This window comes from Zosterops lateralis, assembly GCF_965231275.1.
Source record: "Zosterops lateralis genome assembly, chromosome: 2".
Taxonomy (NCBI): domain Eukaryota; kingdom Metazoa; phylum Chordata; class Aves; order Passeriformes; family Zosteropidae; genus Zosterops; species Zosterops lateralis.
The window spans coordinates 107618250-107632688 of NC_139763.1; the positions used below are offsets into that span (position 1 = coordinate 107618250).

The 14439-nt window shown below is 39.8% G+C and overlaps 1 protein-coding gene across 1 annotated transcript in view; it reads right to left on the reverse strand.

Moving 5' to 3' along the window:
* Positions 1-14439, reverse strand: part of HTR1F (5-hydroxytryptamine receptor 1F) — a gene marked incomplete at its 3' end in the record, with an annotated part of 101568 nt that overhangs the window by 50547 nt on the left and 36582 nt on the right. The window contains exon 2 of the mRNA XM_083855834.1: positions 2117-2217. The remainder of the gene's footprint in view (positions 1-2116; positions 2218-14439) is intronic.

Consider the following 14439-nt stretch of genomic DNA (forward strand, 5'->3'; position numbering starts at 1 on the left):
GACACACAGAGGGTTTACAGGAGGAGATGACACCCTGCACACATCCAGCCTCAGACAGATGTTATAAACCTGCTCTCTGCTTCCTACGACTCTGCAAAGACAAAAGGTTCTTGCCTGGGACAGAACAACCCCTTTGCTGCTGGAGCACAGATGGCATGAAAGTGTTTTGTGTGACACAAGGTGTTAGAAAATGTTTGGCTCACTAACATGGGCTGTCAAAACCTGTTTTCTTCAAGCTGCCAGCCTGTCATTGTCTTTTGGAAACCAGCATGCAGCCAGGAAAACCATTTCCATCAGAAACAGAAGCCCTGTTTATACTTCAGTTTCGTTTTCTCCTACCAGGTAATTTCCCTCTCTAATGTCACCACAGGTATTATAGTAGAATTAAGGAACAGCCAAAATTTCTCTCCTATTACATAAAAAACAGTAACTAGAAGAGAGAAAATAGGTTTTAAAAATGACAAAAGTAAAGGAAAGGGAAGCTTTCAAACCAAGCATTCCCGACACCTGAATCTGCTGAACTTTCCAGATACAGAATAAAAGTCTTCCTTTTCTCTATTAAGTGTACAGATGACAGTTGGAGGAATTCCTGGCCAAGGTAAAATCCAGCTTAGAAGTATGGAATAATACAAACTTGGAGACTTTGTCTTTCTGTATATATTCTTCATGGCAGCAGCAAAGGCCTGTAAGGGCTGAAACTGCCCCCTATTCTGACCTATTTTTCACTAAAATCTCTATGTTTCATTAACAGTACCATGAACCAACTGGGTGACTTTAGTCCATTTTACGTCTGCCCAGTAACATTTTTTATTTGTTCTATTATTATAAATGCAGCAACTTTGTCTTTACCTCTCACTGTAAGACTTTTAAAGTGCCATTTGCTGTGTTTTTCAGAGTGTCCTGAGGCAATCCTGAGATGGTAGGGGTCAGAACTTGTGTAGATATAGGTGAGGGTAAGGAGAGCTGAAAATGGGAAAACATCAGCCTTAAGAGTCTTTTTCTTCCTCTAGCAAAAAAAAAAAGCATTGTGATTAAATACCTTAGGATGTCTCTGAATGTCAAATGGTGGCACACTCTACTCTGTCTCAACATGTGGAATTTTCAGGTTCACTTATGAGCAATCATATTTCATGTTCATTTGCTCAGGCAATTAAATGATTGCTGAAGATTTACTTTGTTTCTTTTTTGCTTTATTATTCACACATCTTAGTGTTAAATTACAATTTTTTTCTCCTGACACTGCTGCATGATGTTTTACCCTTCTGTTTTTTAACATTTTTGTATTCAGACCAATTGTCCTTCTGAAATGTTATCAATGTTAAGCTGTTGCATTTGAATGACTACAAGAAACAAGGATCTTGGGATTTCATCTTTGTTGTAAAAATCTACAATTAGGCTATGGAAAAAGATCACTTGGTAAAACTGCAAGGCAAAACCAGAAATTAAATCAATCATACAGTGGCTAATGAAAAAATTGAGAAAAGTCTTCTCACAAAATATCTTCGTGCTGCTGGGCTTTCCATCTTCAAAATGTCTTGCAAAGGTTAAGTCTTTAAAATATATCTGTGCAATGAAGCGTTATATTGGCACCATTGTTTTTTTCCCCTCAGTTAAAGTAGATGTTGAGTGTTTAAATGTCCAAGGCTGTGGAGAAGGTCGCTCAGATCTAGGACTGCAGACTAAGCTGCTTCTGCAGTGGCTGAATTTCTCAGACTGGGCTGGACATTCTTCATTTGTTCAGTCATCCTTCTGTCAGCCACTGCTCTCCTTTCCTCAACTGATTGTCCTCTTTGACATCTTTTCCTGGCTGGTCTGCAGCTTTCCACTGCACTGAGTGGACAGATTGCCCCATTAAGCCTTCAGTAACCCCACAGGTCAACCCTCACTTGGCTGCGTTTCCCTGCTCCCACGTGAGGCTTTTTGCAGTGCAGACTTTTCTCTCCTCTTGTACTACTTTAAGCAAAGGTCAGTCAGGCAGAGGTCAGCAAAACTCTGTATCCAACCTGTTTTGCAGAATCCCTATTGAAGACTCAGCCAAATGAATTTGATCTCTAAAGCAGGTACATCACAAACACATGTATAAATTCTGTGTGTGTGAGGGTAAAAAGCAACTCACCATCTCCTGTGTCAGGAATCACCTTGGAAAAGCTGCCTCTGGGAATAGGACTGGTAGTAGGAATTAAATCAGCCTCAGGAACGCTGGATACTGCCAAAAACCTGTAAGAAAGCAAAAAAAAACCCAGGATGTAGACTGTAAGTGACAATGAATGATGTCTACTTCAGGAAGGAAAAGATTTTTCAGAAAGGCCTAAACTGTAATTTTCAGGATCTCTTCAGATAACTGGGAATGATTGTATAAAAGCTTAGAGTCCAGTGCCAGGAACTCGCCCTGCTCAGAGTCCACAGAAGAGCAAAGCTGGTGATGAGAGAAATACTTTGTAATGAGCTAATGACCAGCAAGGGCCTGGCAGGATTGGACACTCCAGAAATCGACTCCACTTGAGGAACTCAACAAATCGAAAGGCCTGACTTGTACTTTCCTGAAGATAAATGACCAGTTAAAGGAAAGGGGGAAGGAAGCCTGTGCTGTTTAGCCAAACCAGCAGTTTTATTGTGTCTCAGGCTTTTAGCACCCAAGTGCATCTGTCAGGTGCTAATTGTCAATTCCCACTGACTGCAGTAGGAGCCCAAGCACTTGGCATTTTGCAGCATTAACCCGCTGTTATTAAGCTGAAGAGATAAACAGGCCAGAATATGTGATGTTTGAACTGCAAGGCATTGTTTCTTGCATTCTCCCAACTTTAATATGTTTTTTTTTCCCAGTTAGCAGTGTCTCATGGCAAGAGACTGCCTAAAGAGGAAACCTAATGCAAAAGAATATGCACTGTGAAAAGTCTGCGCTGTGAAGTGCAGAAATATATCATTCTACCAAGAGTAGGCTGATTTAATTTTAAATATAAAATCTTTAAATAGCTAATGTGCTTAAAATGTAGAAAATCAGATAACAAAAGCAGTTCTTGTTTCAAAGGAGAACAGCAGTCAGTGAGCAAAATGAATAAAAAGAAGAAAAAGTGACAAAAGAAATAAGGAACTATCATTGATTTCCTGGGGAAAAAAAAAGGATAAAACCTAATAATTCTTCACACATTATCAAATAACATGGTAATTTATCCAGAATATAATTATGCTAACATTTGGCTGTTACCTGGTATCAGATGAATTCTTACAGCTCAGAGTGTTCTGGGACAGGCTTTGAGGGTGGTTACAGATCTGTTGGCATTATGGCCAACATCCCTAGAGGTGTTCAAGAGATGACTGGATATGGCACTTAGTGCCATGGTTTGGTTGAAAAGGTGGTGCTTGGTCAAGGGTTGGATTTGATGATCTTGGAGTTCTTTTCCAGCCTTACTGATTCTATGATTCTGTGGGCTAGGCTAGGCTAGTAGCTTATGTGGGTTCTTGAGGTTGTCAGTGCAACTTTGGGAAGTTCTGGTTTCATTATTGCTAAAGGAAGGGCGAGAGCACCCAGCAAATTGTGAGCTACAATGTCAGTGCTGCATTTGTTGCAAAAACTTGGAAAAGTAAAAGCTCTTATACTTTTGTACCCATGCCATTGGTAGACTCAAGACATTTTTCAGAAATTAAGTCTACTGCTTAGTACAGAACATTAACCTTCAAAATGTAACTTATTGGCAGTAATAATAGAGTTTAAAAAGTAAAATGAGTGCCTGTGCTCTGTTTTTCCCTGCTCTCCTTTGTAATTCAGATTTCTCTCTCTAGCCAAGGTCACAAAGGACAAAAGGCAGAGGGGGCAGCATGATCTACTGTGGGAATACACAGAACTCAGGACATAATGATCTACTTTGCTGTATCTCGTTAAGCATCCACCAGGTTATCATCAGTAACTGATCAAGGTATAGGCAGAGTGACCCTTTTGTCTGGTTTTGTTTGGAAGTTGTTGGTGTAACCATTGCCTCCATCCTTTTCTCTCAACACACTCCTTCAGATGTAGCAAAACTCTGTTCTGAATGAACAATTCAGGAGTGCACAAGAGCTGGTATGATTTTAGGATGATCTTAAAATTCTCAGAAGGATTTTCATCTTAAGGGGTGGATGGAGAGGAAGCTGGCTTCTGTTTGAGATCTTGCACCTTCATTCCCAGGTAAGAAATTTTTAGTGTCAGAACTTCTAGGCAGCACCTAAACGCCTCAGAGATTTTATTTGGCTTTTCTAAACAAATAAGAAATCTCTGTTTCTTCACTAATTTCAGGTCTTTTTCGGACATGCCTTACCCCTGCAGTCTATCCTTTTCCCTTTCTCTTCCCTTTCAGCTCCTGCATCTTCACATTTTCATCTTCATCTCAAATGTGTTTTGCAGGAACACAGCTCTTTGCATTCAGGCCATCTCCAGTTGCATTCCCTACTTCTCTCCTGGTCCTCTAATGCCAAAAGGAATATTTCTGACAGGCATGTGCTTACACAGTCAAGACTTTCATTGTTGGCACTGCCATCCAATGACTTCATTCTTGTCTGAATGGGGAGAGTGACCTCTGAAGGGGATGAGGAGGCCCCCTGGGTGTTTAGATCACTATTTGCTCCCTGTTATCTTGTTTGGAGTGCTGCCAGCCACTCCTGTGCAGGGAGATTGGTTGGCAAGCTGCCTACAAGCTCTTGTGAAGACCCTCTCTGCATGGGAAGGATGTGGGAGTCCTTGTTGATGATGCAGCTGTGTGGATGGAGCTGTTTTACCTCTTCATTTATCATTATCATTATAATTTCATTATCATTACCACATCATTTTCAGTTCAAATAAAATGTAAGTACCCCGGACCTAGGAGATCAACACAGGAACTGAACACACATCTCCAAGATGAATCTTACATAGCTAGCAAGCAATGTTCACATAGAATTATGCTTTCTTTTAAGTTTCTAAGATCATCTGAAAAAAACCAGGTAGTGTTCAATGAGTGAAGTGAGGCTGGGTTTAAAGTAGTGATTCCTATAAGCTGAGGACAGAGAAGACATTACAAAACTGCAGAAATAAGGATTTTTGGAACTATTGATAGGCAATTTACAATTAGAGTAATTTTTGTTATGATAGAACATCCCTACATAAGCAAAAATAATGGGGAATTACCCCAAATCCTATGAACTCTCTGTTTTGTTTAATAAAGAGAAGCCAAACTTTTAAAAGATTTGCAGTTGTTTTGTACATATGAGGACTTAATATTTCTGAACAAAACCCAAGCCTCTTTTTACCCAATATAAAATCATTTCACATCTGCTCAAAACCCCAGAAGTCTCAGTTTGTGTGTGGCAGCAACTTCCTCTAGGAAGATAGTCCAGCAGAAGTAATTCTGGACCTACTTCCATCTCTAAAACACATTTATTGTTTCCATTGCTTCTCAAGCCTCAGATCCTCCTTCAAGTCTGAATATTTATTATGCAGGTTGAAGTCTGTCAATAACCAAAACCCAGAATTATTCCAGCCCTCTTTTCTTAGCAAAGACATTGATATTATGAGGACTTTGGTCTTGTGAAACACAACAGGAAAAATCTTGTGAAATGTCTGTAAGGAAAGCTTTTTTTATGGTTAAAAATAGCATCTGCAATAATTCCATGAGAAGAATAAAAGTTACTTTCTTACTGTGTGAAGGATGCTAAATAAGACTTTTTAAAATTGCACCTTTTTCTAGGGTAATTATGGAAGAAAAACATCTTTCCATAAATCTAACAGCTGTTTTAAAAGCTCTGCTGGCAGCATCATTTCCTATCATGCAGAAGACCTAAGTTCAAGATCACATACAAATTTTTGTCTACTCAAAAGGCAGCAGGAAGTGAAGGTGGCATAAAGAAAATTACAATCTTACTGTAAAGGCAAACAGAAATTGGAGAGCTGAGTTTGTGTTTCCTGTACAAAAGTAACAAGGAGTTAGAAGCAGATAATACTCCCTAGAATGGCTTAACATCCATAGCTGGATGAGAATTCTCTTTTTCTTTAAATTTATAGTGGCTGCATCAGATGTTCCAGAAAATGATGGATCAGTACAGTCCTATAAATCCCAAACACATATGTGGTATATCTTTTCAGAAATAACTTACAAAACAGCCTTCCAGAGGAGAAGAAGTCTGCAATCATGACAGCACACTGACAGTACAATAAAGAGGAATTCATTATTTGGGCTGCAGGGGTTGACAATGGCCAGAGGGCAAATGCATGAAATAAGAAGAAAGAGCTGATGCCCAAATGTCAAAAACTCCCTGCCACAAGTGAAAAAAAAAGAGAAATGCGTTCAAAGTGTATTTCCTCTGTATAGGAATGATGGTAATGGTGATAATAATAACAATATTAATAACAACATTTATCTGAGCATGATAAATATTGCTGAGGGTGAAGCATAAATTACATCATCTGTGTATAAATAAATTCTCCCTTTCCAGTGTTCATTGCCATGAAATTCAAAGAAACCTTTGCAATCTAGAAAGTGGCAGCAAAACGAAGAGTTAAATATGTAGAATGGGTGGTTTAGTGAGTAATTCTTGTTGATAGTTTTTGAGCTACTGTTCAATTCTAGAAACAAATCTGATTGTTATCATTATTGCTTTTATTACCTAAAGAGGATAATACCTACTCACAAGTGCAACTACTTCAGTATGAAATTTTGCAGGCATAAACTGCACCCTCAAACAAGATCTCAATCCCACAAAGAAACACCAATAAGCTGGGCGAAAGCCCAGTTGTTTTTCTGGAGTTATTTAGTTCTAAACAAACTTCCCTTACAGTCTGTCTGGTTTTTATTTTTAGTTCCTCCTCCTTTGGTAGTGAATGCTTTTGTGAGAAGAAAGGATTCTTGTTCCGTATTTTTCTTCCCCTGACATTTCCCATATGAAGTTACAATCCTCTGATGGCTTGTATGAAGAGGATTAGATCATGTCATCACTAATTGCAGATGAGGATTTAAGGCAGGGCTGGGCAGGAGAAGCACAAAGATGAGATTGCCTGGCCTGTCTTGATTAGACTGTGGATGCTTTGTGCCTACCTCTGCTGCTCCAGGAAGTTAGTCTGCCTCCCACATCTGTCCTCATCATATGGCAGGGGAAAATTGTTGGTTGTTGAACAGGATGAAAGACTGATTTCTTTATTGTTCCCAAAGACCCATTTCTGCCACGAGGACTACATAAAGTTAGTTGGCTCATAAAGCGCAAAGGAGTGTGAAGTTGCAAAGACGAATCACTTCTAAACTCCCTCCCCACCCAAAAAAAAAGGGCCAGATTATACTTGTGGGATTGTTTCTTTCTCCTCAACAATTTTTTTGTTGTTTGCATTAAACTGCAAACTGAGTACTGTCACTGTATCCTCACATACACCACACAAGTGTGGAAGTAGCAATGCCTGAGCAAGCCCTCACCATCTGTGAGCATTCCCACTGCTTACTGTCAAACTGGTACCAGCTTGGCTAATAAGGTTAAGGAATTACATAACTTAAGTGGAATTACAACAGAATTATGTCACTGTGTTCCCCTCTCTTTTGCTTTGGGATGAATCAATTATGAAACATAAATCAAAGAAATGGATACAATATTTATAACCATTTAGGCTCCCAATCATTGATTAACCATGACTGAGAGAAGCTTTTTTCATGGAAATGAATGTTGTATCATAAAGAACCTGTAAGTTCCCATCTAGGGCTCTGAACTACTTGGAAGGTCACTTTATTCTGGCCCTAGCATTCTTTGAAAGGTTGAAGTCTGAGGAGACAAGACACGATAAGGAAGGCCAAGTCAGGATTGCTTTACACTCTTCTATATGGATCATTCCTGTGAGTCACATAAGTACAGGAAATTTAATGAAAATGCCCCTTCGTCTACTTTAAGAAACAATTCTACATTCTTCAGGCCTTGCAACAAGGTCAAAAGTGACTCAAGAGTTCCAAAAGGTGGTAAAGCTGAGCCAGAGTGACTCAAATTATCTTGACTTGTAATGGAAACTACAGAATTTTGTCACAATTTTTGGGACTTGCCTGTCAAACCTTGGCAGATCAGGAAACTGAAAAGGATGATTTCTGGATTAAGACTGAAAATAAAGCCTGAACTTCAGTTTCAAGGAGAAAGTATGTATATTTTAATTAATAAAGAAATATGCAGTAAAACTACCTCCTTCTCTGCCAACAAAGTTGTAACCACAATTCCACATCTCTATCTGTCTCTACCATGACAAATTTTGGGCTCTCATTTTGGGATAAAATTATCATTTTCAAAGTCATTTGGAGAACAGTCTGTGACTTAAGGAAATAATGAAATGCCTCAGTCTTCTTGGAATTAAAGGCAAGTTACATTTTTAGCTGTATTAATAGACTTGTTGATGTAACCTGCTGGTTCTTGGTCATCTAAGTTTATGATGCACACCACTATCTCTCTGTGAAAGCTGTGTTGATAAAATGGATTAATTTTCTTGTCATTTAATCACTCAATCAGAGCACTGCTAGTGAGGAAAAACAGGGATTAACAGACAGAGGACTAAGAATGGGATTAAAAGAATGTGTATGCTGTTTCTGGACTGATACAGCAGACTGTGTGCTGCCTCTTTCACAGACAAATGTCTTACAAATCAAAAGGTCATTCATGTCTCTAGAGCAGGCAGCCCTTCAGTCCTGTGTAACGTTCTTTTGGTAAAGTTATCGCAGGGCTCAACCTTTCCTGAAATGGTCTCTCTCTTTTAAAGTATAGCTATTGGTGATGGAAGACTTAAAAGAGACAAAGTTCTTGGGAAATGAAAGGGAATCTTGCCATAAGCTTTATCAGTGGCTTGGCAACCCTTTGGATACAGATAAGTTTGGTGTTGGTTCATTACTCTCAGAGTTTGGGGTTCTGGTCACCATGCTGGCTTACCGAAACATGTTGAGACTATTTAACTCTTTTCTTCTTGATGCTGGTGCTGCTTCTGGGAGAGTTTTTGGGGAAGAGTTCTAGTTGTGGAACACAGAAATGATGATGGATACAGCAGGCACTGATTATGTTTTTCTTCCAGAGAAGGCCTGTAGACCTAACATAAATGTTTATATTATCCTTCATTGCTGCTTTCAATTAAAGTCAATTTAAGAATCTCAGCTTTTACTCAATATTTTCAAAACTGGCTGGTTTGTGAGGCCCTGATGAATGCAACTCCAAAGGATGCTGGTGTCAGAGGTACCTTTTGAAACAGATGTGTTCAATGGTGATGTGCAAAGAATTGCTCTCCATTCTGCTAAATTATATTTTGTTTCAGTACTCCAATCTTTAAGCCATGTCCAAAAGCTGGGTCAGTTTAGGAAAATTCACTGGCAGCCTGGCTGAGTGAACATCTCAAGCACATCATTTTAATATGTAGTTATAAATCACTTCTAACTTTCTGCACGTAGAGTGTTTCTGTTGATGTGTTTGAGAACATTGTAGAGAGGTTTGTAATTAAATGAGGAAAAAGTAGGACTTCTTTTATGAAAAAATCAATTATTAATGCCATTGAAATAAGGGAGTTTTGAAAATGCTGTGCACTCTTTATTTTGGCTTTGTACCTGAAAGTTGCACATTTCTCTTTAAAAGACAGTGGAGGGAGAAATAATCAGCTTCCTTTTACAGTGGGGGTAAAAAATTTATCAGAGAGACTGCAGATTTAGGTAAAGCTGTCTAGATTTTTCTACAACATTTTCAGGGACAAGCTCTCTGAAGTCTTTTGCCGAATCGTGCACTAAACCATATCCATTAAAAGTCCCCATGCTTCACAGTAGGGTTTGGTTTTAAGATGATGTGTTAGGGCTCGAAAACCACACAGTTCAGTTTCTAGTACCAAATGCAGAAAATGCCCTTCTCTTCCTTGTCCTTTTCCAGCCCAGGGTGGCCAGTTGAGCATTCTGCCTGCTTTTGATTAAAGGTAAGGTACCACTATCATCCAGCATGGTAATTACTGTTTTCCAGTGTCAGTCACAGACCATTGCTGCTATTATTTATTCTCAGACAAAAACATTCATTCACCCCTCTCCAACTACAGGCTGCAAATTCTTAATGGCTCGACTTTTGCTGTGAGTGAAACCACTTTATTTTTCATTTGCTCCAGCTGCTGAGATAGCTGCACTATCTGTTGTCCATTCACTGTGGAAAGATTTGAAATTTGCCAGTGCTCTCTTTCACTATGGATCAGAAACTAGATAAGTTTTCAATGTTAAGGGTGGTCACTTGCACCTTGTCCAGTTTCTCCAGGCTTAAATAAATGTGCACATTCATCAGATCACTCTCTCTACCAAAACTGTCTTTTTTTCTTTGTGGAGTTGATGGGCATATCTGTGCACACTTGAGCCTATATTAGCAAATTCCAAGAAAAAATGGATGATAGATTAAGGAGTTTATTAAATATGTTGTTGTTGTGGTTTTTTTTTTTTTTGGTTTTTTTTTTTTTTTTTTTTTTTTGGTGAAAAAAGTTTACTAGGTTTACTTCATTTTGTACGAAACCAGAGGCTAATGTGGAGCAGAAGTCTACACATAAGCAAAAACCCCGAAATAGCCTCCAGCCCCACAACTTTTTCTCCTAGAACTGTTTAATGTGGGAAAAAGCTGAGTGCACAAAGCCACTCCATTGAGAGCTAGTGAGTCACCGCCTTCAATCTGCGCCTCTTTGGTTCAGGCTGACGTGTTTGCAGATGAACTTTTTAGGCTTGCCAGTTCTCTGGAGAAGATGTATATTACAGAAAAGTTGGGAATTCTCAAGATACAGTTCATCAATTCACCATGTATAGCACTTCTGAGAAACCAAGCATCTAACAATTAAGGAAAGGGAAGAGAGAGGGGGAGAGATACTGATCCGAGTACAAGACCTGCAGAAGTGCTTTCAGCTTGTTAGAAACTTTTAGGACCTAAAACTTCTTAGTATTTAAGTACCTGCCCTGAAGAAGCTGTAGGTAGCAAGAATAGGTGAAAGTGCTTTTTTAAAGAAGTGAGTAAATCTGTTCCTTTCTTAATGGAAAAATCCACACAATCTGTCAAGAAGTGGTAGATGTTCGTCAAAGCAGACAAATACCAATAACATGATATTTCCTGCCTGTACTACTAATGAATAGGACATTCAGTAAAATCCTAGAATGGCTTGGGTTCCTCAAAGATCATCTAGTTCCAACCCCCTGCCAGGGCCAAGGTCAGAGAGTAAGCAAAGAGAGGTCAGAGAAGTACAAGAGGCTGGAATGAGGTGTGCAGTGGAGGGGATAAAGGTAGGTAAAGCTGCTGCAAATAACCATAATTGAAACAGGATCTTTCACTCTGTTCCAGCAAACAGAAAACAAATTTTTCATTGTCCTCAGCATCCCTTTACATTGCAAATGACAAGAATGTACACTTAGAAGAAAGATCAGTCTTCAAAATCTGAACATTTTAAAATGGAAAAATGCTATTGATTTTAAGTACACTGTGTTCATGCAGAAGATTGGATAATCAATTTTATACTGACAATATGGAAGTGTCCACAGAGCATTTTTGGGGGGAATAATAGGATACTTTCTTTTATATTCCTATGAGAAGTCTATTGTGCTTGTTCCACCATAAATTTTCCACTCTTGTTTATGGACAGTTCAAGAATTTGAAGCCAAGATTTGATGCTGCAAAATTTCACATAAAAGCCTTGAGGTAAGGAAGAAATATGCAGAACATCTCAGAGTTTCATATTCAGATTCCCTCAGAGAAAAGAACATCTTTAAGAAAGCAGGATGTAAAATGAAAAGACAGAGAAGCGTTTAATCTCATTATTTTCCTGTCCTAAACCTAAGGCTCATATCCTCCCCCTTGGCTTCTGAAGACAGAACTGCTTACTTGTCAATCATGAGTAATGCTTCCCTTTCCTAAGCACCCTTCTCTTCACCTCTTAAAATAGTTTCCAGTGTTGGAGCAAGGTACAACCTCAGCCAGAAGTGGTGAGGTCAAACCAAATGTCTCATTATCCTGACTGGAGAGTTAAGGCAGAGCTGCAAGCTCAGCTAGCCGGGAGGAAAATTGTCTTAAAATATCAAATCCTCTAAGCAAGGGGATTGAAACAGGAAAGATCCCAGGGTTTTTAGACAGACCCTGTTGTTTGAAGCCTCTCTTAGCCAATGTGGCACCTGTCAAGACTGAACACCTGGCTGTGTGTTTACAGAGATGAGCGAGCTGATAGTCGCCTTTGTTGTATCTCACTTCATGTGATGCAAAGGAGGTCTGGCACTGGCCCCAGGGTGGCTCCTGTGGAGACTGACTGTCCCAAAACTGCTCCTAGCAACTGCTGCCATCTCCATCTGTGGCAGCATCTGATCTGCTTGTGGAAGTAGGCTTGGAAAAATGCACCCATGGCTGCTCCTCTTTGCCTGGGGAAGAATGACTTGAGCCAAGATTCTCTTCTGCCCTACTGGGCTTGTTCTCAAGCTACTTCGCCAGGGCAAGAGACACAGGAAAGAGGGCACAGCAATGGCCCAGTGTTGGACAAGAAAGGGGAATTTTGCTAGCCCTCAGCTTAACCATAACCTTTGCGGTCTGGAGGATTCCACAGAAGAAAAGTTTGGATGAGCAGTGCTGAGGGGAGAGGAGGCAAATGGCTCATAACTAGCCATGGTTTGCATGGATGTGGTTAATGCTGGTATTGGGTTTATGATTTGTGCTCAAAGAGCCTAAGGAATTAGATTTACACCTAAATACCACAGAACTCATGTGGCTAGTTGAGGAGATAGGATTTCTGTTGTGGGAAAGGTCTCTGCAGTGACTAATACCTGGTTTAGTAGTGGGGATGGAAACAGCTGAGACAGAACATACTCAAGGTGTGTCAGTTGTGGAGACACAGTTGAAATCTTTGATCCCAAGGATAAGGGTCTGGTCTGGCCAAGATTTGGGAAAGGGAGTCAGAGGGAAGGATAGTGGTAGACTAGGGAGGAAGGCAAAGTGGGGAGAGTCACGTTTGCTGCTCTGGCTGTTTTATGGGAAACAGGAGGGAGGAGAGTGACTTCCTGCACATTGAGACTTGGAACTTCAGGGGCAGCCAAATGGAATATGTGGGGCTCCTGCACTGGCAGACGTGAACATATAATTTGTAAAGCCTACATAGAGAATGCCTATAGCTGATGCTGATCTGAAGACTAAGATTTACTGCTTGTTGGTGCAGGACCTTTAGGACTTCTGCTGACAAAATGCACTAGCATATGGATGCTTTGGAAAGAGGAAAATGTTGCTCAACTCTGGTGAAGGCTGTATTTCAGGCAAAGATTATATTTAAGGAGCTTGGCAATGAGAATTCAATAATTATTTTTCTAACATATCTGCTTGGCAGGTTAAGGGAAAGAATGATGATAAAATAGAGCAGGTGGCTCCAGATGTACCAGAAAGATTGGGAGGACCGTAGGTACAAGGAGGGTGGATGCTGGATGCTGACAGTAGGAGAGGAGTTTCAAGGGAGGCTGCTCAGAGTGAGGAGAACAAATATGAGTGGAAGTAGGAAAGGGGAGGGAGAAATGTGAGGGAAGAGACAAAAGCCAAAGGCAATTTCCAAGGGCTTTTCTCTTCATCTCTGTCCTCCTTCTTGTCTTCTGGGTGCCCCCTAACTTAATCCATACCCTCTCAAAAACTGAGGGAAGAACTGAAAGCTACAGCTTTCTTTATGTTCACACTAAATTATTTGATGCCTGATTAAGTGACCTGGCCAGTTTCAGCATCCAGAGATCAGTGCAGCTTCTTCACCTCTTCTCCTGCTTGTTAGCAGAAAACAAGACACAGCTGATTTTTTTTTAAAGGATAATTTTGTTCTGAGCATTTAAAGTAAATATTTTTATATTGTGTGTCTTCAAATTTCTGGATATTGGTCCTCATCATTCACGAGCACAGGAATATCATGTTAAAACAGTATCAACTACTGTAGATCATGAAGAAAATACATAATACAGGGTATTAGGTGTATCCCTATGTATGTATATATTTGCATATCAGTGAAGGACTGAGACACCAAGAGTCTCCAGCTCTCAATAAAAGCAGAGCTGTTTCTGGGTTGAATAAAAGGAGAAGCAGGATACCTACTGTGAGGGTGACATGAGATTGTAACCTGAAAACTAATTAAGGAAAGAACAGAATTTAAATAACATTTGGATGCTACAGCAGGAAATAAAATGAACAGGTGTTTAACAAGATTTCTTTTGACTGTTTAACCTCTCTACTAATGCCAAAAATCTCAAGCTCTGTCAGACTTCCGCTTTACCTCATTTCAGCAGTTGTCCTTTTGGCTATTTCATGACTCAGAGCATTTATTCTGCTGTTAGTTTGTCTCTAGGGATCTGGCTCTCTGCCATTAAGTATTTTTGATCTCCATTGCATGTGTTGTTTTCTCTTCAGGGAGCAGTGGGATTACATGGCTGCAAATAAAGCCCAGAACTTGTGACTCCACTCTGTGGGTTCATGACAGCATCTTGT